Here is a 23,256-nt window from a genome sequence, read left to right on the forward strand (position 1 = left end):
ATTGTCTTCAGTGGGAAATGTATTCCATGTGTGTCATAATTTACATTATGACAGATCTTTCTTAACGTACAATATTGTTATTCACCGGGTGGAAAGAAACTTTATCAACTCCTTTCTTCCTTTTCGAAAAAATGTGTTCTTTGAGGCAACCATAATTTTTATTTGCGGAAGTACGTGATAGATTTGAATAATAAATTTATATTAAACCTCCCATTTGTATTCAATTTCCTTCATAAATCTGGATAAGATGTCAGCTGAGCGGTTCATGTATAAAATATTAGAACAAACACTGCCTGTCTAATTGAAAAATCTGTCTTCATCAAGGACCCGGAGCTGAGCTTAAGAATGAAAGATAGAGGCTTTATTTAATGCAGTTCTGCGCCGACTGTCATGAATGCTGTCTTTTTCCTCCCCTTCACCACCTCAACAGGAATAGCAAAGCTCTATTCCCCAACTGGTCTTAAAGGCAGGAATACAAAGATATGCAGAGACAGGAATGGTGGCTGGTGTCTGTGGAGTGGTTTAAGGGACTTATGTTCCCCAGCGTTAATCCTCCTGCACTTAAAGGATGGGAGTTGCAATCCCTACTGTATTGGCTGGCCCGGGCTCAAAATTTACAGCTAATGTAATAATCTCCCAGGGTCACCCCACGGGGTCACTCCTGTTATCACCAGAGGATGTAAGGACAACAGTGGGGAGAGATAAAGGCGACAGCAGAAAGGGAAATGAAAAAAGGAGGCTGGGAGGGTTTTGCAGACCAAGGAGAGCAGAAAAAGAGGAAAGGAAGGGGGAGGAAAGGAGCGTATGTGTGTTTTCAGAACCGCTGGGATTTCCCTGGCTGATTTAAAGCCCGAGTGACTGTGCAAACCTGCCAAACCCACCAGTGTGCCCTGATCCAGCCAGGCTTTCACGAGGGCCACTGCAGAGTCAGCCATGGTTTGAAATGGAGACCAGTGGCCTCTGGAGCAGGGGAGGGTGAGAGCCAGTGGGATTCCCAGTGCTGCCTTTGCTGGGTGCCAGAGGGGACCCAAATGGAGCAGCATCCCCGCCCAAGGAGCCTGGATGGAGGGTGCCAGGGCATGGGACTCACCCCCGCTGAGCTTCACAGACGTGCAGCAGGGGTGAGCAGGAACCTCTTCGTTTGCTATTCCAGAATAAAAATGCCCAAGTGCCCAGTAACCAATGACACCAGGGTGCCTCTGATGTTCTTGCAGAGTTCACATGTAAGGATGTGCACAAGGCTTTTCTTTGCTGCCCTCGGGAAGCACAGAGGTGAATGAATGAGAAACAATGCTGGTTTTTAGCGAGCAGTCACCAAAGGGGATAAACCTCCACTTTGGTAAAGCTGGATCCTCCCCAGGGCCTCACAAAGGGCTTGGGGAGGGTGGAGGCTGCAGTGCTATGGACAGGGAAGAGCTGTATCCAGATGTGGACTTGGCTGGCAGCAGACAGACTTGTGCAACACTTTGAGCTGGATCAGGTCAGAGATACACCCTGGCATCTCCTGCAGATGTGAGCAGCTGCTGGGGTGCTAATCCACAGCTCTGGAAAACTGTGTTCAGTTTTAATCCCTTTAATCAGATACTTTCCCTGCCACCTTGCCCAAAGCACTCAGCTCCTCCAGACCTTGGATTTCAGTTTTCTGCAAATTACATTTCATTTGCTTCCAGCTGTGATCCTGGTGCTCCCATCACAGAGCTGAGGGTCTCTGCACTGGCCTCAGGGCTGCTTTGTGTCCAGCTCTAAGCAAAGAGGCAGTTTGAAGGAAATTGGAGTAACATGGAGGAATGTGGAGAGAAGGAAGAACAAAGAACTGCCAAGGACAACTAAAAAGATGGAACTTGCACAAGAGGCAAAATCTCAGTGTAAGCCATGGTCACAGGTCTGTTCTGACAGACACTAAAGGTGGGCATAACATCAGTATTAATAATTTTCATGTATTGCTTAGTCTTGTGGCCACCCAAAACTTTATCTTCCAGCTTTTTGAAGGGTATCATGGACCAAAGAATTGATGACATTTCTAAAAAGTTCCATCTGTATTTGGGACTCTTTAAGCACCTCACCAGCATCTTTGAGAAGGGAGAAGGTGGATGAAGAGCATCTATTTTAGCATGTCAAGCTCTCCTTTGACTCAGGTATCCTCAACCCCTAAAACTCCTGGTAAGGAGAAGTGTTAGTACATTAGAAATAAATACAGGAACAGGGAACTGATGACTTCAACACTAATGTTACAACCAGTGTAAAGAAAACCAGAGACTCACAAATCTGTCAAAAAACTGTCAAAAGAGAGTAGACTACATTTTTGCTGCACTCAGAAATGAAACCAGTATCAGCCTGAGCCCTCAAAGCACTGGAGTTCATGTCTCTCTTCATAGTAGCTGGAAATTCTTCCAGGGTGTAAGACAACCTCATTTGTCTCCGGTTGCAGGTTTGTGGCCCGAACAATTTTTCATGTAGGCAGTGCTGCTACGGAGGAATTGCAGCCCTGCAATGCCTTTCACCTTTTAGGAAGAAACTAGGGAGGGAAAGGATGACTTGTGATAGAAATATTTTTTCTTCAGCCAAAAGATAAGGGAAAAACCCACCCCCATTAACCACAGCACAAATACTCAGCAAGAACCTAAGAAAACTGGAATGAATATTGTTCAGCTCCTGAACAAATCTGCAAATTAAAATGCCTCATTTTCTGGTTTTGATGAAAAACAGAAACACTCCAAGGAAAGTAGAAACTTTCTGTGATTTGCTTGCTTTGGCAAAAATGAAATAGTTTCTGATAATAATTTTTATGAACTCTGCTTTTACCAGCCTTTGCCCTCACCACCCCTTTATTAAAAACCAAGGAAGCCTCTTATTAGATGATGTGTAAAGAAATAAATTAAAAGCAAATCACCTCTCTGTTTGCATGATACATTAGGGGATAGTGGAGATCTAAAAGAGGTGGTCTCCAGCCAAAGTCAGAGGGAGACTGTGACACGTCTCTGGGGACAAAATTCGGGTGGCAGCAGGGATTTCAGTAGCAGAATTTCCCGCCATGCTGAATGCCAGGAGTATGAGCTTTTAATTAAAGTTTCAAGAATGTCATAACAGACTGGGAGCAGACGCTAGAAGTGGCTACCAACCATGCTAGAAATGGCCACCAAACATCCTGCCTCACCTACAAGACGTGATCCAAAGTGTGAAGGGCTCGGTGTGTGATGTGACACTGCTGCGCTTCTTACAGAGCACAGAAACGGGTCATTTTGTTCTCAGGTGTTACAATCACTGACATGCACATATATAAATATATCTAACAAGAGGAAGGCAAGAGGTTAACCCCAGCTCTGGAGGTTCCTGACTCTGGAAGATACAGTGGCTGATGGGAGCAGTGTTTCCATCTGATACTGTAATTTATGGAGTGACCTGTCTATTAACCCTGCCCCACTCTCGCTGCACCAGCAGCAATTCAGGTGCAGCTGAATAACCTCTGTCATTGTCCTGGCCTGCCATGAGGTTTCTCAGCTCAATGCCACACTTGAATGACACTCTGTCATTATGCTATATTTAGGTAATGAAAGGTGTAATTAGCTTTGTTCTGCTGCAAGCTGATCCGACCCTGTATGCATTATAAAAGGTAATAAAATAGGTGCACAGATATAAAAACCTGAATAAGCATATTATTCAGTGTAATTTCACGAGCCAAAAACCGATGAAAGGACGGGGGTAAGGGAGCCTCAGCCTCTCCAGAGCCCAGGCAGCCGTGAGAAGCCGCGCCGGGAGCGCGGCGCAGGTATGTCGAGGAATCAGCCGAGCCCCAGTGAGCCAGACCCAGCCGGTGCAGCTTTTATATAATTGATGGCATTTTGTGATGATTGCTTTCCTATTACAGCACTGTATCTTATCTCCCCATTGTGAGGGGAGAGGCTTTATGTTATTGTCAGCAGCCCTCCAGAGCCAGCATTATCCCTTTGTGGGGCTGTCGGCTTGTCATTAATTGTCCTGCCCGACCTTTGTCTGGGACTTTGGCCATCTGCTTTATCGCACCCCATCAGCCTGCGGTGGGAATGAATGGAACCGATAATATAAAAGTCCTGGCAGGAGAGATACTGGGCCAGAAGCTCTGGATGCCAAATTAGTCAGTCCTTGGGACATCACGCATTTTCTCAGCATGAGTAATTCCAGTGGTGGAAAGGAGTTTTGCGGTATTTGCAAACAAAAAAAAAAAGCCGGCGTGTTTGAGATGGATGATGTCCTTACCAGCAGGCCCTCAGTGATCCACACCAGGTGAGTGGCACACCCAGCTCTGAGCTGTGCCTTAGCTTTTCCGGGAATATCCTGAAAGCTTCACTCGTCTCCAAGACAGCGGAAAATCATGCAGTGGCTCATACACTCTCCCACATCCAGGTCACGATCCCGAAGACGAGCTACTCCTCCAACTCACCCACAGCACCACTGCAGCCCTACAGGAAGGGCAGAGGTGCAAGTCCAAGGTGCCCCGTGTCTTGTGGCCCACCCAAAGAGCTCCAGGGCTGTCAAGTGCCTCACACACGTTTGGAAGGGGCTACTCCAAGACTACAGCATTCACAGAGTGTGTGGGTTCAACCTCTCGTGCCCACCTCACACGTCGTGCACTGGACGTGGCTGCTCCTGGGTGAACCACGGAGCACTCACCACACTTGGTGGCTGCCTGGCAATGTCTGGCCCTGCACACACACAAAACACACCTTGGAGGAGCAGACTCCAGGGTGCTGGACAGCATTTTCTCCTAGTGGCCACGATCAAAGGCTGTTGGAGTCACGGGAAAGACGCATCCCTCCCATGGACTCCAGTGGGCTTTAAAGCAGGGCCTGTGATCAGCAGCCTATGAAGTCTCCTCACAAATGTCTCCCACAATAAAGATGTTTCACCCGATGCAGATGCCCGTAAAACATTTCTCAAGCAATTATAAACAGGTACTGCCGAAATGGCGTGGGAACAGACGGACACAAAGGGGAACAGCTCTGTGTTCTCCTCACTAATGAACAGCACTATGGGTTTTGGTCCCCGGTGGGAAGAAGGAGTTTCTCAGACATATTCCCTAGATGAGGCAGGAGCTGATGGTGAATATAACCAAAGTACCAAAGATTCCAGTTACTGCCATCTGGTCTGGCTGTGACCACTAAGTGACTTGCGCATACCTATCCCTCCATCCCACTTTACCAACATTTGCTCTCTTTTCCCTCTGGTGGGTCTCTCACTCCTGTTTTGCTTGCCATGTATAAAGAAATAAATGTTTGCAATAGCTTGAATGTAGTTCTCTTCTAAAAAAAACCACTGACTCTCAGGGAATCTTTAGACCAGCACTAAATTCTCCTGAACATGCTGCCCTAAAGTAGCAAAGGTAAGAAAGACATAAAAAAGAGCCCTTTGAAATTCACAGTATTTTTTTGTTTTAATTTTTTCCCCTTGTGTGTGATAGTTAATCAACTCTTCCAATTTTCTTATCTCCTCATAGCACACTGTCTTTATCAGAATAAATCAAGTTTTCCTACCCTCATGGCCAGCTCCCACATTCCAGGGTACAGGAAAAGTCCACCAAGCAGCCAGGAGCATGAAGGCAGGTGGGGACACACCAACCCCCTTCCCGCAGAGATCTCCCCCAGGAATTACAGGGCAGAGAGCCCTGTGTACCTTGGGAGGTCAGGACAGATTTCCTCACAACCCTCTCAGATCTTCTGAAGTCAACACACCAGCTACAAGCAGCCACACAGCTGATTTTTTCCCCCCTTTTTTCCCCCCACAAAGAGCCAGACAAAGCCACAGCAAGACACTCCACATGCACAAGCCCCAACCCGCCACGGGCCCGGCTGGACACAGGCTCGGCACAACCTGCAGCAAACACCTCCCCAGATCCACAGTGGGACACTGCAGCCGCCCACACTTTCACTCAGGAATGCCTCTGGTCTCGGGAGATGATGGATATTTTCTCCTGATGCTACCCATGGAAAAACAAACACACACACACACCTTCTGACAGCCCTGTAACCTGGCTACTACTGGGGGGTGGGAAGCCACACCCTGCGAGTACAAAATTACAGAGAGCACAGGGTACCCTGCTCTGCCAGAAACTTCCTCCTCAGCGATGGGAAAGTCACTTAACTGCCAAAATTTGGATATTAATGAGCGCGAGACACGTCAATTTGTTCCTGGTAAAGTCGGGGTAATGGCTGGGCCCAACCTCGCACGAGGGTGGTGAGAAAAAACCAATAAAGGTGGTAAGACAGTCACAGCCTGCTGTGGGATGGGGGCCACACACATTCCTGAAATAGATTTCCTTGGGGTCAAGTTTCTCTGGAGGTGGTGTTTCGAAAGCTAAACATAAAGGGGTAATGAATTACCACTCAGGATAAACCCGGTCCTTAGCTAGTCATAGTTTAGATATGTCTCATAATGTTTTTATCAGGGCCAGCTCCCGTGCTTATTAAAAACGCCAGTAATGTCCTGTTCCACTGGGTTTCTCCGGCCTCAAGTGATACTGCTTGCTGAATACAATGAAAATGTGACACTTCAAAAATAAATGTGTTCTTTCCAAGGAAATCTGGCTCAGGACGCCCGATGAATTCCACCATTCCCTCGGTGGAATTTGAAGAATCCCTCCCCATCCTTCAGCTGGTATTTTCTTAAAAGTAACTATCAGGAATTATCAAACGCGGGGAATTCCCAAAGGGCCTAACATCCCAGCTGGATCAAAGTGTGGCGGAGATAAGATCAGCGAGTGCACACATCCCCATTCTGGGGAAGGGAGGTGGGTGGAAGGATAAATACAGCGGAGGCTGTGCCAGAAGCTCATGCAGCACAAACACTTGGCTACCCCAGATGCATTTTCAGCTGGCTTTGTCTGTGACAGGCCTCTTCCCACCTGCGGAGAGAGGAGCGGTTCAGCCCGAGTTGATCTGGCACCGGGTCCCTTTTGGCACCTCTGCTCCTCTCCCAGGCAGAGCAGGGGCCTGCCCAAGCCAGGCAAGAGGGATGAGGTACTCCTTGGACCCAGGGGTGCAAGCCAGACACTGGAGAAGACAGCAAAGGAGAGGCACCAAATGCGGTTTTCCACAGTTCCTGTACAGTTCACATTCCTTCCAAGTTCCCACAAAGCTGAAGGGCCTTTAAAGCCCTTTAAAAGACACCAGGTCCCTGATGGTCTCTTGCCAAAAGGTAGCCAAGACTTCACTTTTCATCCTAAGACAGCTTTGGTGATTCCATGTTTCTGCAGCAGAATCTGTCGTGGAAAAGCGCTTTTGGAACATGAGACTCCTGCTTCCCAATCAAGGGTGTTTGGGCAAACTTTGCAAAAATAAACAGATGCACATGTGTATTCGTGCATTTGTTTCAATGATAACCTGTGGATGGAGGGGCTGGTGCTTACTGCCTGTGCAGTTTTCTCTTTTATATTGAGTTTTCCATAATGTAGGCAAGAGGAAATAAAAACCAATGAATTCTGCATCCTCTCTGGGCAGGCTGGTTTCCCTCTGTCAGACCCCCATCCCACTCACCAGGTGCAGTGTTACTGTCTGCATCCAGGGAAGAACTACAGTGCCTATTCTTCTCCCTTAAGCAGATGTATAAAAGACACATTTCTACCAGCCTGAGTTATTAAAAAATCAAAGTAAAGGGGAAATCCTAACAGCATAAGAGCAGGGCTAAGCAAAAACACCACAGAGTAAGAGCAGTTGTTGCACTGGCAATGGATACTGATATCACAAGGTGCTTGGAGAGAAGATGCTGCACATTCTCAACTACTCAGTGGTGTTTATCTTTCTACCCTTTTAATATTTTCATTTGGCCATTGCCTGGCAGTTGCCAGATAGGAACTGAATCAAGCTGGGTCATTTTTTTTTCATTTCACTTGCCTGACTTACTGTAAGAGCTGTGAGGTTGGTTGGTGTAGAATGGAAACATCGGGGGAAGCGGGTTTTTATCAGTGGCTTCTGGGGGAAATGTGCCAATAACTGTGGTACTGTTATTTGTTTCACCAGTCTGAATTCACATGGAGTGAGTGAGGAGACATCAGGACCAGGGCAATTCCACACTGGGGGATCAGGCAGCACCTGCAGGAACTGCTGATGCCACCACCAGCTGGGAATGGAGAGGTGTGTAAGGGCTTTGATGGTTATTTTACTGCTCGTTTTAATGCCAGAGTTTCCATTTTTCACACGCTGATTGCTTTCAGGTGCATCGGTTCATACTATACCAGCAGAGGATGCATTTTTAAAATGTTTTTCCAAGGACTGGGAAAAGAGATTCTTAGGATTTTCCTGCTCTTTGGGGTCACTCGCAGCACAGGCTCTGTCAGTGCTGCTGTTTGGATGGTAACGTGATGAATTAATGTTATTTAAAGTGGGCCCACTGCTTCACGGGCAGCACACACATCATCTCATAAATGTGACACGTGAACAGAAAAATAACAGCACATGATATTATCACACTGAAAGTTTGGGTGAAAATGCATTCAGAATTCTCCCCGACGGCGAAAGCGTTCTGTTATTTTTCGACATTCCTGTTTGCACGGAAAACAAGGCGGTGCTCGTGCTCAAAGACAAATGGGATTTTTCCAAGATCTCATATCAGCCTTCTGCAAAAGGCTTTTCGAGGAGGAATGTGTGAGGAAGTGGCAATGATAGACAGGTAATTATTAAAGGTGACAGAAGCAGGATGTGGTGCCAGGAAGTATTTCAAAGACCCAACCAGCAAACAGAGTCTGGCTGCTTTAAGCAAGATTTGCAAGTATGGAGTAAAGTTAAGCTTAGGCTCAAATAGAAGGAGGCTGAATAAGGATGGGCTTATGCACATATTCAAGTTCTTTGATGAGCAGTTTCTTATTAGTGGGTTTAATTTTACACAGCTGAAAGTGCCAGAGCGAGTTGCTGGGATGTTAATACAGAGAGTCTTCGCTGACCAAGCTCAGCCAGTGGGTGGAAAAAGTTGTGGAATGGTGTTAAAGAGCATTCCAGAGCAAAATTAGCTCTGCTTCTTATTATATACATTTCAAAACATGGGCAAACTGTTAATAACAAGATGAGACATCAAGGAATGCATCAAGGATAACGAGTTAATCATTAAATTATTCCTGTCTGTTTACATTGTCAGACAAAGTAGCAGTCAAAACATTCAGAACGTTGCCTCAGCGCTAGAAAATCCACAGGGAAAATACCTTTTCGGCACTTAAAATAACAATTTTCGTGCTACTGAGTCATCAAAATTAGTTCTGCACTGTTAAACTTTAAAGGAATTCTGCAGATAAAGGAATCCATGAAGTGACTCTGAGTCAATTGTGCGATGAAAACCATTTATGCTCGAAAACAACAAAAGAAACCCCTTACTATTGGTATTTTCTCCTACTTTTGGTATTTTCTCATCCTGACTAACACCAAGCACTGTTATTTCTGTGCTGGATATTTAACAGGCTAGCACAGTGAGAGGGATTTACTAACAACCACACCAATTTATGCAGATTGGACCTGTTTCCCTATCGCCGCTATAACACTACTCCAGAAAGGACAATGGCTTTTCCTCCCTCACTCGGATCATTGGGATCTCATCCAGTGCCACAGGCTTGTCAGAAATGCTCCAAAGTGATGGGGAAGGGGTTGTTGTTGGCCTTCCTAAGATTCACCTTCTCATCCGACACGACACAGCTGACAAGTCACTGACCTGCCCTGGTGAGCCTCTGCATGAGGATGAGAAGGAGGGAGGAGAGGAAAGGGGAACTGTAAATGTCTGATCTCTGGGGACTGAGCAAAACACCCGGGACAAAAAGCCCCTGTAGAAAACTGCTCCTAAAAATCATCACATCTGTCTTTCTCAGGTCAACTGACTGCTGAAAACAGCAGCATGGGGACATTTGTGTCACTCCCATGCTGGGAATGGCATCAGCAGGGCCTGAAGAACTCACCAAGAGCACCTTGTCCTAATTTCTTAATTAAATGTCCAAAATAAGAATATTTAGGGCTTTCAGCTCTGTATGGTTTAGCAGTTCTGCTTTGGGATTCCCAAAGATGTTTAAGGGCACTGCAGAATTGTTTTGGACAGCTGGGATCCCTCCTAATGGGACTGTTACAGAGTTATGGAAAAGGAGAAGATGCATATGAAAAGGAAGATACAGATCTAGAGTAATTTTCGGTGTTTATTTACAGAATGTCTGTACATAACTCCTACAGAGTTACTCCCACCTTAGGTGAACATAACGTCCCCAGCCTGAAGATCTAAATTGTTTGGAGAAGACTATGAATTATTTTGCTTGGTCAAACGTCCTCAGTCATTTCTTCAGTGAGGGACTCTCCTAAGGAGTTCCTTAAGATATTCTCACTTATTTGCCTCTCCATGTAGCAGACACTACTGTTTCCCTCTTTACCTGGTCCCTGGTCACTGCTGGCTGCAAGACATGAATCTCCAACCCTTTCTGCTGTCCCATCACTCTGGAGAGCCAAGTGGCCCTTTGCAACACCACAGGCTGCAAACACACTCAAACTCATCCACCTTTCCTGGGAAACCACCTGGGAAACCACTATGGATCTCTGTGTCAGAGAGCCCCAGCCATTCAAATTCCTGTAGATGTGATCAGCTTTGTGATTATCAGCCATTACCCAACTGGGCTGGGTATTTCCACTCCTGCCCCTCTCTTGTTTGGTCACAAGATGTTTGATTAGAGAGACAAAGAGAGTTTCCTTATATCCTCCTTCCTGCCTTTCGAGGGGGAAGAATTGCAGAAATGCAACAAGCCCAATTTCCTCTCAGTCAAGATTAATTTGAAAGCTGACCAGTGAAAGTATGTTTTTTCTTAAGCTATAATACACTTGCAGCTACTGGGATGGCGGAGGCTGTAAAATATCTACCACATGTAACAAATGAAGTTTATTTCTCCCAAGTGAGAACTCATTCAATAATGTTTTAAAAAAAATTAGCAGGAGGATACAGTCTTTTTGGTGCTACCTTCTTCAGCAGATTTTTAATGATTATTCTTATTTCCTCATCAAAAACATTTTCTACCTTGGTTGGTACGCTCATTTCTCTGGTATTTCCACACACTAGTGGTGTTTGTTGTTTTATTTGAGAAAAGTAAGGTTTTTTCACTGAGATGAAGAGTGATCTTTAGTTCTCTCAAAGTCATGCGGGTCAATATATTCCCAGTGGAAAACAATTCCAACATTACTCTGGACAACAAACATCATGTGTGAAAGAACGAATGGAAAACAACTAGAATGGTATGAAATGTTTAGCAAAGCTTGAAAGTATTTTATAAGCACATTTTTGCTTCATAGGAAGAGAAAACAAACACTGAAAACTACCCACATTTAAACTTATTTTCCATTACAGGTTAGTTAGAGCAGCTCTAAAACTGTCACAGAACAGGACTTTAAACAAGATGGGGAAGATGATTCCTGACCTTTGAATATCACAACATTTACTCAAGTAAAGAATGAATCATGATGACTGAATGAATCCACAGAGGGGACTCCGTTTGCAGTAACTTCCCCAAAGAGAACTTCAGTGAGCCCCACTGCTGAGTGACATTCCCATGACATTTCACAGAGCACCAGGAATGCCATGGTATACTGGAAGACCTCTGGGATATGGACTACGTTTTGGTTTGAAGTAATATTAGTCACCGAGGCCCAAATCCATGAGCTGAGTGTCATCGCCATAGTACAGACAAACCCGTGAAGGTAAAGAATGGAATTCCATCCCATGAAAATACTGGTGCAGCCCTTTAACATGAACAGAACAGGGCAAGCAACTGAGTGATGGCAGAGCTTTGCAGTGCAGAGGCAATGAGAAGCACTAGGAATTTCAGTTTGACTTCATATTCACATGTTATCGAAAGGTGTAATAAGGGAGTGGGAAACACCTCCGTGTTCACAGGTGGCAAAGAGGAATGGGAGGCAGAAGCCAGGTGTGGCACTGAGCACACAAAACAGCTATTTTCCTTTTTGGACTGATATATTAATGTTTTCCTTTCTTCAGTGTGGCATCACCACCACTCCTCCCGTGAAGCTGCAGCAGACAGGACACTGTCTTAGCAGAATTGGTGTGAGTGGCACCACTGCTGTACTGCCACAGGGCACAGTTCCTGCAGAATATCCTCACATTCACCTGTGCTGAGCCTAATTGCTGCTCAGACAGCAATTAATACCCAAATATTTAAGACAAAACACACCTCCGAGTAATCTAGTGCATAACCCCGATTTCACATTTGGTTTGATGGTGTTTTGAGAGCTTAAGCCTCATTTTCCTTCTTATCTGTCAGCACAGGAGAATGATACTGTGTTTCCTACTGGCATATGTTTGCTACTGGTTTTTTGCAGCTGCATGGGAGTGAAGGCAGGAAAAAACCCCATGTCCAGTGAATCTGGGAGCTGACTGGGTCCCATGGGGAGAAGACAGGGCTGTGCCCAGATATCCACCTCTGAGGTAGAAGCAAGATGCTCTGTGCAGTGCCCTGAGGGTCCATGCCTTGTTTTATCTCCATCTTTTGCGCTGTTATGGGGAACTGATCACCACTCAAATGTTTTGCCTCATGAGAGCCGGTATCCTCTCAAGAGATGCTTGGAAGATAGAGGCAGATTCCTAAGCTGGTACAAACAAGCAGACGCTCCTTTTGAACATGCACAGGGAAACCAACTGCTCTCATAATCCTACAGGACCTCCAAGAGAGACTGAAGTGTTCATTTCTTTTCCCCCTGGAGCAGCCAGCACTTCTCTGCTTGTGCAAGAAGCAGCAGTCACGGGTGATGGAATCCCAGCCTTTTGCAGCACAAGGACCTGTTGCCTTTTTCCCTCCACTGAGCTGATTTCACGTGCTGAGGCCACAGGAACCAACGGCACCTCCAGTGGGAATGAAATCCCTGTTCTTGCACTTCCTTGCTATTGATGAGATACGAGCTGACAGGGCTGATCCCCGATTTCCGGCTCTGCCGAGAGCCTTCCCAGCCCACCCTGGGGATGGGGATGGGGTCAGGGATGGCACCCTGCGCTCATGGAATGGGAATTACATGTTAGGAGTGGAAACACCACGCAGGCTGGCTCCCCGCTGAGTTATTTACTTGCTTGAAATGTCAGCTGGGCTATTTTTCTCCCTCTCCCTCCCTCTCTCCTTCCCCTCCTCCTCCCCATCCTCACCTTGCAAAGCAGACAAAATGCCAAGCAGAAATGTCACTCCAGCCAGTAAGTTCGCTTTGGGGCATAAGCTGCACTTTGATAATGGTATTTGTTCTGTGGGTGGTCAAATTCCCCTCCACCTCCCCTTTTTGGTCCCAACCATTATCTCACGCAAAGATAAGGTTCATTATCCTCGGAGCTGTGGACACTGCAGAGCTCATGAATCGGCGTGTTCACGGTGCTTATTAACGACTGCTGCTTTCATGCACCTTTTAGATTTGTTCTGCTGCTTTCTCTAGGTGGGAAGTCTCCAAAAAACTTTCAGAACCTCAGTTCTGAGGCACACATATAAGTGCAACCCATAAGTGCACATATGTTGTTTATGGCTACTATTAAATCTAACTTTAGTTTGCGCTCGGGCTCGCAGTTCTGCTAGAAACAATAAGTTTCTAAATCCAAAAAATTAACTCAAGTTTATTTATATAGTTTATATTTTCACAAGCTTAGTCTGAGATTCAGGTCTATCTATCTCTCTTTTGCAGCCTAAATGACAGCACTGTCCTGCAGGAATAGATATTCCTGCTTCTGTTGGTTAGCAGGAGGCTTCCTAATCCTATGACTTATAAAGATAACATCAAGAAAATTCAAAGAGATTTGGTACAGCTTCTCCTAAACTGACTCACACTTTAAAGCTTAACTCCTAAAAATATTTAATTGCTTTACATTGGCATAACCCGTTTCAGGTGAAGGAAAAAAAAGAGATCCTGGAACTCGTCCTGCATCTACTCTGAGAGGACTGCACAGCTTTTCATACACCAGCAATGTCACATGCCTGCAACTTTCTAGGTAGAAACAATGTGAATGACAAGATGAGTAAGAGGAGATAATATAAGCACACAAAATGAGGAGCAGTGCCAGGAAAACAGGCTGAAACAACTATTTATCCCCCCCCCTTTTTTTTTTTGTATAGCATGAATGATGAGCTTTCAACCTGAAAGGAATACTTTTCCACAGAACAGAAATCTGGATGGTGCCACTCTTCACCCCAAGATTACATTGTCATCCTGAATGCAGTGAAAAGAATTAAAAAACCCCTCTACCTACAGGAAAATAATAAACACAACAGATACAAAGGGTAACATTACAGAAATATAATAGCTACAAAAGGTGAGTAAACAAAAGCTTCTGAATGCATAAAACCTTCGAATCTTCAGGGCATAAAATCTACATTTTACTGCTTTGGGGATGGGTTTGCTTTTATCTGCCTATTGCACACTTACCTCCCCAAAAATGGTTTCTCTTGGCTGCTGTCAGAGGTGGCTCTTGGCCAACTGCATCCCTGGCTGTGCCACACAACCCAGTTCTCTGCAGGCACTGCAAAGCAAGGAACACAATCTCAAACTCCACAGTCAGGTTCCACCCCTCCCCAAATTGCACTAATAAGCTCATCAATGATAATGAGCAAAAAAACAGTAATTGAAAAGGACCCAAATTCAAAAAATATCCAAGTTTTTACCCTTCTTATCTTGGGCTTCACCACTAAGTTAGGTTAAAAGAATTCATTTGAAGTGAGGCCAAATTTGTTCTCAAATTCATTTCATTTACCCTGCAAGATGTACGGGGTTGCAAGGACAGATGTGAGAACTGAATTTGGTTTTTGAGAGGTTTAAAATAGTAGCCAGAACCTGGAAACTTCTGTTATCTCAACATCAATTTTTAACCTGATTAGGGAGAAAGTGTCATTTGTTCTCTGTGCCAATTCTCAAACTATGAGGTCATACAGCACTGGTACCCAAACTCCATTCCCTGTTAGCCCTTTACACAAGGAATGGAGTCTTTGGGATTGGGAGCAGATTCAAGTTTGTAAACCAGTTCATTCTTCCAAAAGCAAGCAATTTGGTGGTAAACCTTCCATATTTCAGCAAAGCCTCTGGGATCAGCATATGACCTGTGCATATATGCCTTCACATATGCAAACACTGGTATGTTTATTATAGGCTTATCTAGCCAGGCTTTACACAATGATGTTGAAAATGAGGGAATCAAGTGAAAAACGACAGCTGGCAAAACTTTTGCCTTGCCCTTTGCCTTTTTGTATGTAAAAAGCTCTTTCTGCTTTATGGTCACGGAAAAGTGTACGAGAAGAGTGTGCCTAGGAAAGTCTGCTTGGATCACTGCCATCACTAGAACAAACTTATCTTGTTCCCCAAAAGACCAACAGTTCTCTCCCCTCCCTCCTTGTTTTAACAACCAGCAGTAATAATACCACCCTATCTCGTGCTGTAATCCATCCTCTGAAAAGTGAATCTGAGATAATCAGCAATAAAGCTGACTTAGCCCTGCTCTCTGACAAATACCACCTTCTCCACGTGCTCATGGGGAACCTAAACCTTCTCAAGCAGGCATGGTGCAAGTCCTTCCAAACCAGAGAGGCTCCTCCTTCCCTGAAATCCAGGTGAGAGAAGTGTCTAAATACCCCAGGATGCTCCATATCAAACAGCCTGGCCCTGGTCCTCAGGTGTGAAGAAAACAAAGACCTGGCTGAGAAAGAGCCATGGCTGATTCTTGCCATGCATTATATATATATATATATATATATAACCCTTTTCCATACAGGATCACAAAAGCAGGTAGGAGGGCACAATCCATCCAGAGCTGTCACTGCAATCCAGGCTGCAGATACAGACACGTAACTCCTGTCTTGTTAAAGTGCTCTAACGTAAATTTGGCAGTGGAAAGGTTCAGTGGGGCAAGCTCTCATGGAAAAAAAAGATAAAATGAGAGTAGATAATGGTGCTAAACATGAGTGCATGCAATTATAAGTCCACGGTGTCCATGTCTTTCATGTGCAAGCAGATATGGTTACCTCCTTTATTCCCCACGGTTAAAGGCAGCATTTGTGTCGTAACGACTCTTGAAAAAATGAATGAGTTACTTGAGATTTTTTTGCAAGCTACCCAGGGGATTTGTTTGCCACAGTGATCATTCAACTGACCAGGATGTGAGCAACCCAGAGGTCTGTGCTCCTGAACTCCACCAGCACCTGCTCTGGGCAGGGAGGGAGCTGTGGCCATGGCACATCGGCCACTCTGCAGCCTCTTGGGCTCCAGTGTGGGAGGCAGGGGGATTTCCTGGTGTGTGGATACAAAGCACAGCTTTCCTGGCATAGCTGTGCTCAGGCCAGGAGGGTTTTACCATCGCAGCACACGCTGTAAAGCATTTCTACACTAAACATGACCTCGGTCATCAGTATTATTTTTACTACCTAGATTTGCAGTGCTGTGGCAAAAGGGGGTGGGAGAAGAGCATGGTGATCCCTGTTCTGCAGAACATTGCACTTCCTCTAGTCCCTCCACACATGATTCCCCATAAGCTGTTCAGATCCCCTTCAGGAAATCACATATGTGCTGTTTTACCACCAAAAGCTGAAGTGAGCTCTCACAGGTTTAAATGCTGTTAAGTGCTGCCCAGAGAAACTTCCAGTCTAAGCTGGGAGGCCACAGATACCCTTTTATCCTTTGCAGCTATTGCACAGGTTGAGATTTTTAAAAGAACACATCATCAGGTCCAAGGACAGAATATTCTTTCTCCAAGTTTTCACTATCACAAACTTTCACCACTGCCTATTCCACGACATTTTAAGCAACACGACTGTGCTGGGGTCCACCTGGTGTGCATGGGCTATGAGCTCCTCAGCAGCACCCCTCCTTCTGCCTCCCTTTGGAGAACTCCTCATGAGACAGTCCAGTCCTCCAGACACAGATATCCAAATATATACAGACCTATGGCAGCGCCTGAAGTGCTGTGCACGAGTCCCAGCCGATGGTCTGAGCCAGAAATGTCACCTCGGGGTGACATGCAAGCCTTTTTAAGCAATCAGTTAAAAGTGTAGCTGTGTGCTGGGATGAAAAGAAGAGGAGAAAGGGAAAAGAAACTTCACTTGCCTGATGGTGAGATGTGTTTGCACTGCGAGGAAGGAGCTCACGGGCCGTGTTTTTGCACGGCATTTTTACAGGCTTTGGGGCCAGCTACGAGCTCGCCGGTTCATGAACTCCCTCTTGGCCAGGGCCCAGAGCTGACACCAGCTGGGCACTTTTCAGCCTTTATAAAGTAAATTACACTCCAGGAGGCTGTCACTCTTTGCACAAATGAGGAAAACCTGAGGTGAAGCCATACCGCAAAATAACGTGCCAGCACAGAGATAGTCACTGAGGTAACCCCGCAGAGCTCAGCTCCTGGCTCTGGAGGGCAGAAAGAGCTGCTGCTGCTGCTCCTACAGCCCCTGGCAATGCACACACTGGTGAGACACTCTGGAAGTGCTGAGGCTGCTCCTGTTAATGGTGTTTCTCTTCCCATTAGCAAGCTTTGCTGACTTTTCAGGCCTGGGTCTGAGGACAACCTCTGGTCCCCACTGTAAAGCAATTTGAGATGAAAGCTGCTAGTCATGTAACGGGTATGGTTATGAGTCAGCAGCTTCAACAGTTTCCCAAGGTTTTTGTTTTTACTTTAATGTCAAAAGAACAGCATGAAATCCAGGTCTTACCCTCAGTTGTTCCCAGCAAGAGGAATAACTCATATTTCCAAGGAGCTGCTTAGGTGACAATTTCACCTGGGCGTGTGAGATCAGCTTTCACCAGCTCCTGTCTTGAAAGGAAGAGTGCTCTTATGGAGAGAGCAGAGGTCAGTACTTAGGAGATCTGGTCTCAGCCCCATGACAAGAAGGTATGTGACCTTCAGCACGAGCCTCAGCATCCCAGGACTCAGCTCCTCCCTCTCGACTGAGAAGTAAAACAAGCCTTTACCATTTCACTCCAGTCCCCTGTGAAAATGTTGTCGCACCCTGTTACTCTGTGAGAGGGAGGTGAAAACTGTGCTCCCCATCGCTCTTTTATGAAACAGGATATTCATTTACTCCTGAATGGCCAATGCAAAAGCGAAAGTGAGTTCAGGGCAATAAATGTGGTGAGGGACTGAATTTGAGAAGCGCTCTCCCCGCGCTTTGTGGGCTGCCTGACCTTCAGCTGAAACCGCTGCATTTTTCACAGTCCAACCAACACGCCTGGAAAAAAAATAAAGGGAAGCAGCATAAGGTACCACAGCTGGATTTGCCAGGTATGAGACAATACGAAAGCAATGCAACTTTGAGGGCACAGGAGGGTTTGCTACCATCTCCACTGGTAGCACTAATAATGCCTTGCATTTAGCAAGCACTATAACAGCTGTCAGGGTTAAGCAGCCACTGTAACTTACCCTCAGTGCTCCATATAGGTCACTCTTGCTCTGTTTAGGGCTCTGTCATGCAGACACACTGAAGAGTCTTTCTTTCAGTACAAAAGGAAGATGATGTGTCTCTGGTGGTTAACCCTCAGGACATCCCTGTGAGACAGGGGAGAGGTGGGAATGGGCTGAGAAACTGCAGCAGGGCTTTTTTGAGTCCTGCAGAGCTGAGCTGGACACTTCCTGCCCCCAGACACTTTACTTCTGTTCCCTCAGACCACACTACCAAAACAGCTTTCCTCTACTATCTCAACAGAGAGGAGATCCCATTACACAGCTCATTACACATCTGAAGAGCCCTAGGCTTAGCCTCAGCACTAGAGGACAGTCCTATAAATGGCTTTTGCCCAGAAACGGACTCCCAGGTAAAGCTGGTGTATTTTCACCAGAAAATGGGTCAGCACCTAGCTAGCAAATTTGCCAGTGGGAACCAGTGATTTAGTATCATCACCACCAGTGAGGACTGCAGGGAAACTCAGAACAGCCTGGGACAAGCAGGTGAATGGGAAGACAAAATTCCCTGATGACAAGTGTAGGTAATGCCTCCTACAAAGTACAATGGAAAATTACTCATACCTGCATTTGGCACACACATATTCTCTGCCATTGCCTTTGGCCAGGGAGAGCTGAGCTTAAACAGCTGAAAGAAAAACCTCCATACCTGGTACAGCGAGCCAAAGAAGTAAATAAAGTATTAAGAAGGAGAAGGATGTGACAGAAAACCAGACCGAACATATTCTAGTAATGGGGTTTCTTTAAAGTGAGTTAATGGCTGCCTTCAACCGGGTCATTGGTCTGTAGCAAATAACAGCTCTGCACAAAGCCAGCGGGTGTCAGATGTCTCTCTTTTTGTGTGTGAAAGGAGAAAGTCATTTATGTCGGGAGGTAGCTGGAAACAAAAGGAGCCACCCTCCCTGACAAGGTCTGATCCCGAGACAAATCCTTGGGCAGAGGTGGTTACCCCGACTGCTACTGGATGGGTGCAGGCACTGCCTGGCAAGGTCTGGGAGGGGGAAGGAGCAGACCCAAGGGGTGATGGTCTGCAGAGCCCCAAGGCTCAGACATGATTGGCAGGACAGACTCAAATGTTGCCAGCAACAGGACTTTCCTCTGTTTGCTCCTCTTGGCTTTGGGGCTGGGGCTGTCCCGAGCATTCCTTGCAAATAAACAGGTTGTGTCAAGGTGCGTACCTGGCTTGTGTCACCCATTTCTCCTCCTAAAGGAAAATATCCTACAAGGCCTTAAATACTTATTTGCCTCTCGGACCAAAGGGGACACTGTTCATTGTATTTGCTAACATCCCCTTATCGCTGCAGAACAGCAGGAATAGATTCAGAGAAGGGTGTGGAGGAGCAACAAAATGACAAGCAGCAGAGAAGTTTCGGTGCAGAGTGAAAAGTGTAGGTGTGTTTCACCTGAAAGTAGGGTGAGTAAGTGGAGATGAGACAGGAGCGTTCCTCTAAAGAGTGGAAGGGGATGGGGAGCACCTCACGGGCATTTTGCATCCCTTAACCCAAGGCAAAAGACCCCTCAGTGAAACTGAGACAAAGGAATCAAGGAAATTTAAAAAAAAAGCGCAATGCCTCCATGTACAACTAACCCAGAAGAAATGGGTTACAGAAATGCTATAGAAAATCACTGTGACCAAATACCTCAAGACCATCAAAGCAGGACTCAATAACTATAAGAATAAGGACATGCAGATCATCAGCTTGTTTCTAAGCAGACACAAGTCTCTATATTTTCAGACATAAACAAACCAGGCTGGCAGAAATAATATAGAGTTATCTGCAAGGGTTTTTTTTGTATTATTCTGAAAAAAAGGGAATTGATCAATAGGTTAAAGAAGATGCTGGTGGAAGCACTGGACATTATAGATGATGATGAAGAAAGTATTATCAAAAATAAACTTTTGGGCCTGATTCTGAAGAATTCCTGGCTTCCCCTGGTGTTTTCATTAGTTCCAAATACAAACAAGATGTATCCTTGAGAATGATAACTTCTTAGCACGAGTGAAAGTGGCAGAACCCGACTCAAAGCACAAAGAGAAGAAAAGCACACTTGAGGTAAGTTTAACTGCCCAGGACACCTCTTACAGATCGGGGTGGTTTTGATTTAGTCTCCCACACCCACACACCAGGCCTCTGGAAATGGGAAAGCTGCAAACTGCACCTGAAAAATAGCAGTTGCTGTGCAGGAAGAAACTAAGCACACCTTGCTTTTGTGTGCAAGGGAGGCATTAACAGGAAATCAACCGAGTCAACATTTAAAAAAACTCGCTGTCATCATGATCAAAACAAATACATCTGTACGTATGGGAATGGAGCCCCACAGACCATGGAGGTCTGTGTTGCACCAGCTGTTCCAGCCAGGAGGCCCTTTGGGTGCCTTCTCCTTGTGCAGACAGCATAAGAGAACAGGGACACTCACTCCCTGACACCAGGACAGCATCCCTCCTTGTCCTGCCAGTCCAAGCCACAGAGCCCACTGCAGGGAGCACTGATGGCAAGGGAGAGCTGCCTTGGGGTGATGCCTCACCTTGGGGCAAAGTGCTCTCACCCTCACTGCAACCCTCCTGTCCAACAGCCTCAGACAGCACCCGTCACTCCCCACAGCCCCAAAACACACAGGAGAACGAAGCCCTTGGGCCTGGAGAGTGGCGTCACTCTCTGGGCTGGGAATGGGTCTGTCCCTGGCAGGAGTGACTCCCCAGAGGGACCTGCTCTAAGGTAGGGCTGACCCACAGAGCAAACTGCCAGCAAAACCTCGTCCAGCAGAGAACTAATTTAGTCTCTTGTACAGTTGATGAATGAAGAATTTCCTCTTGAGACTAAATTACAGGCCTTGTCAGGGTTGCTCTTTCGTGATCTGTTATTTAGATGTAATTTTCCAACAGGGCTGGAACACATAGCCATGAGCTAGAATAGTATTTGCTGTGAACAGCTGCCACACACCGTCCTTCACATCCCACACCCTTTCCACCCTCCCCGGCATCCCCCCTCCTTCCCTGTCTCCTGACACACACTGGAGACCCACTAGGACAACTCACTGCATTTGTTAGATCCCCACTGAGGTCCTTAATTAAACCACAAGAATGGCATTTGCCCACCTTCCCTGCGCCCCTGTTGTACAAAGAGTCACGTCTTGTTTGAACACGCTCAAAAACAGACGAGAAGGCTTTTTTCAGACACTGATGATTACAACCCTGTGTCAATCTTTTTCCCCTTTGGCTTGAAGATAGACTTGTGATCCTCCTTTGGCTTTTTGAACTGTTGGAGGCTGTGTAAACATACAGTGTGTTAGTAAAGCCGTGCTGACCTAATGGCTGCTGAGTGCAGGGTGATTATGTTCAAACCCCCATATCTCACTGCTGTCTCACCTGGTCCGAGGTCATCAACTGCGGGCTCTGAAAGCAAAGGCAGGGACACTCTAGTTGGCCATCACCTAATGAAGGAAAGGCTGGCTGGGACTATTTAAAGGAGTTTTATAACAGTCCAGTAATTGTTTTGGGCTTTAACCCCAGGATGCTCTCTCCAGTTAGGAGGCTGGCTATTCTAGTGCAGGGCAGTAAATCTGAGAGCTGAGGGACCACGTTACAGAGCAGTCCACAGACCCATCTGGGAGTCACTCTGCTGGACATGCAGCATAAATCCACACAGCATGGAAGCAATCCAAGACCAGGACTCTATTTAATCCCCCTGCACACCCTCACACCTTTCCTCTAGGTGAATTTGGCCGTGTGCTCAGAAGCAGCCAGCTGCACAGCCTGCACAACTGCAGGTCCCGTAGGTGAGGAGCTGGGATCCATGCTGGATAAGCGACGATGACCGAATAGCCCGAAATAATTTTCCAACGTAATGCTGGTGTGGAGCCTAAACAAATCAAGGACCTGCTGACAGCAAATTATATAGTTTTAGAATAGCATAAAGGAGCTCAGAGGGATGAATTTGAACTCATTTACACGCAAGGGTAGACCAAGCATCTTATTTTATAGCCTCCCTGATGATACCTGGCACTTTGACACTGTCCAAACATAAGCCCCATGTGATCACTTCTGGCACCTGCAGGACGGTGTGCGTGGGCCCACAAGTCTGGCTCAGTTCACATCTCGGGCCAGCAGGGTGAGGAAAGAGACCTAAGAGTAAGGAGTTCCTACCACAGGCAGATGTGAGCAAGGACCCTCTTGGGGACCTGGAAGGTTCCTGATACCTGGTGGTTTCCCACCGGGTGAAATCACAGCAGGCCAGCCCGGTGTGGCTGGATGGACTTGGAGCAGGGCTAGCACCTCTTGCTTGCCTGCAAGGAGCCTTCATTTCTCTGCCTGAGCTCCCGAGGTCCTGGTTTGCTCCAGATGGAAACCAGAATACTCTCATTTGACCGGACTGGAGGCAAGAGCAGTAACTCCAGGAGAAGAGAGAGGATGACAGTCCCCAGGAGTGCAGGTGCTCTCCCACAGGAGGCACCTCATCCCCACACGCCGCCAGATACAGAAATGTACTGAAACAAGGGCGCTGCTTTGCGGGAAGGAGGGATTTCCATCTGCACTCAGTCCCTGTGCCTTCCTGACTCCGGCAGCCCCGAAATGCTGTTCCCTGCGGGAGCCTCAGCCTTCCCGGGAGCTGCGGGAGAGCCGCGGCCGCGCTGGTGGACAGGCAATAGAAACAGCACCATCTACTGACACTGTGGGTGTGCGGCCGGGAGTCAGCGGGGTTACTGGGGCCGGGACACGCGAAATGCCATCGCATCCCACATCCTTCACATTCTGGGATGAGAGGGCGGGAGCACAAATGTTACAGTGCATTTACACCCACTGCCGAGCCTCGACAACATGCACTGGTGTGGCTCCCTGCTAGAGAGAGAACGGGAATCCCA

Source organism: Pseudopipra pipra, chromosome 3, assembly GCF_036250125.1.
Source record: "Pseudopipra pipra isolate bDixPip1 chromosome 3, bDixPip1.hap1, whole genome shotgun sequence".
Taxonomy (NCBI): Eukaryota; Metazoa; Chordata; class Aves; order Passeriformes; family Pipridae; genus Pseudopipra; species Pseudopipra pipra.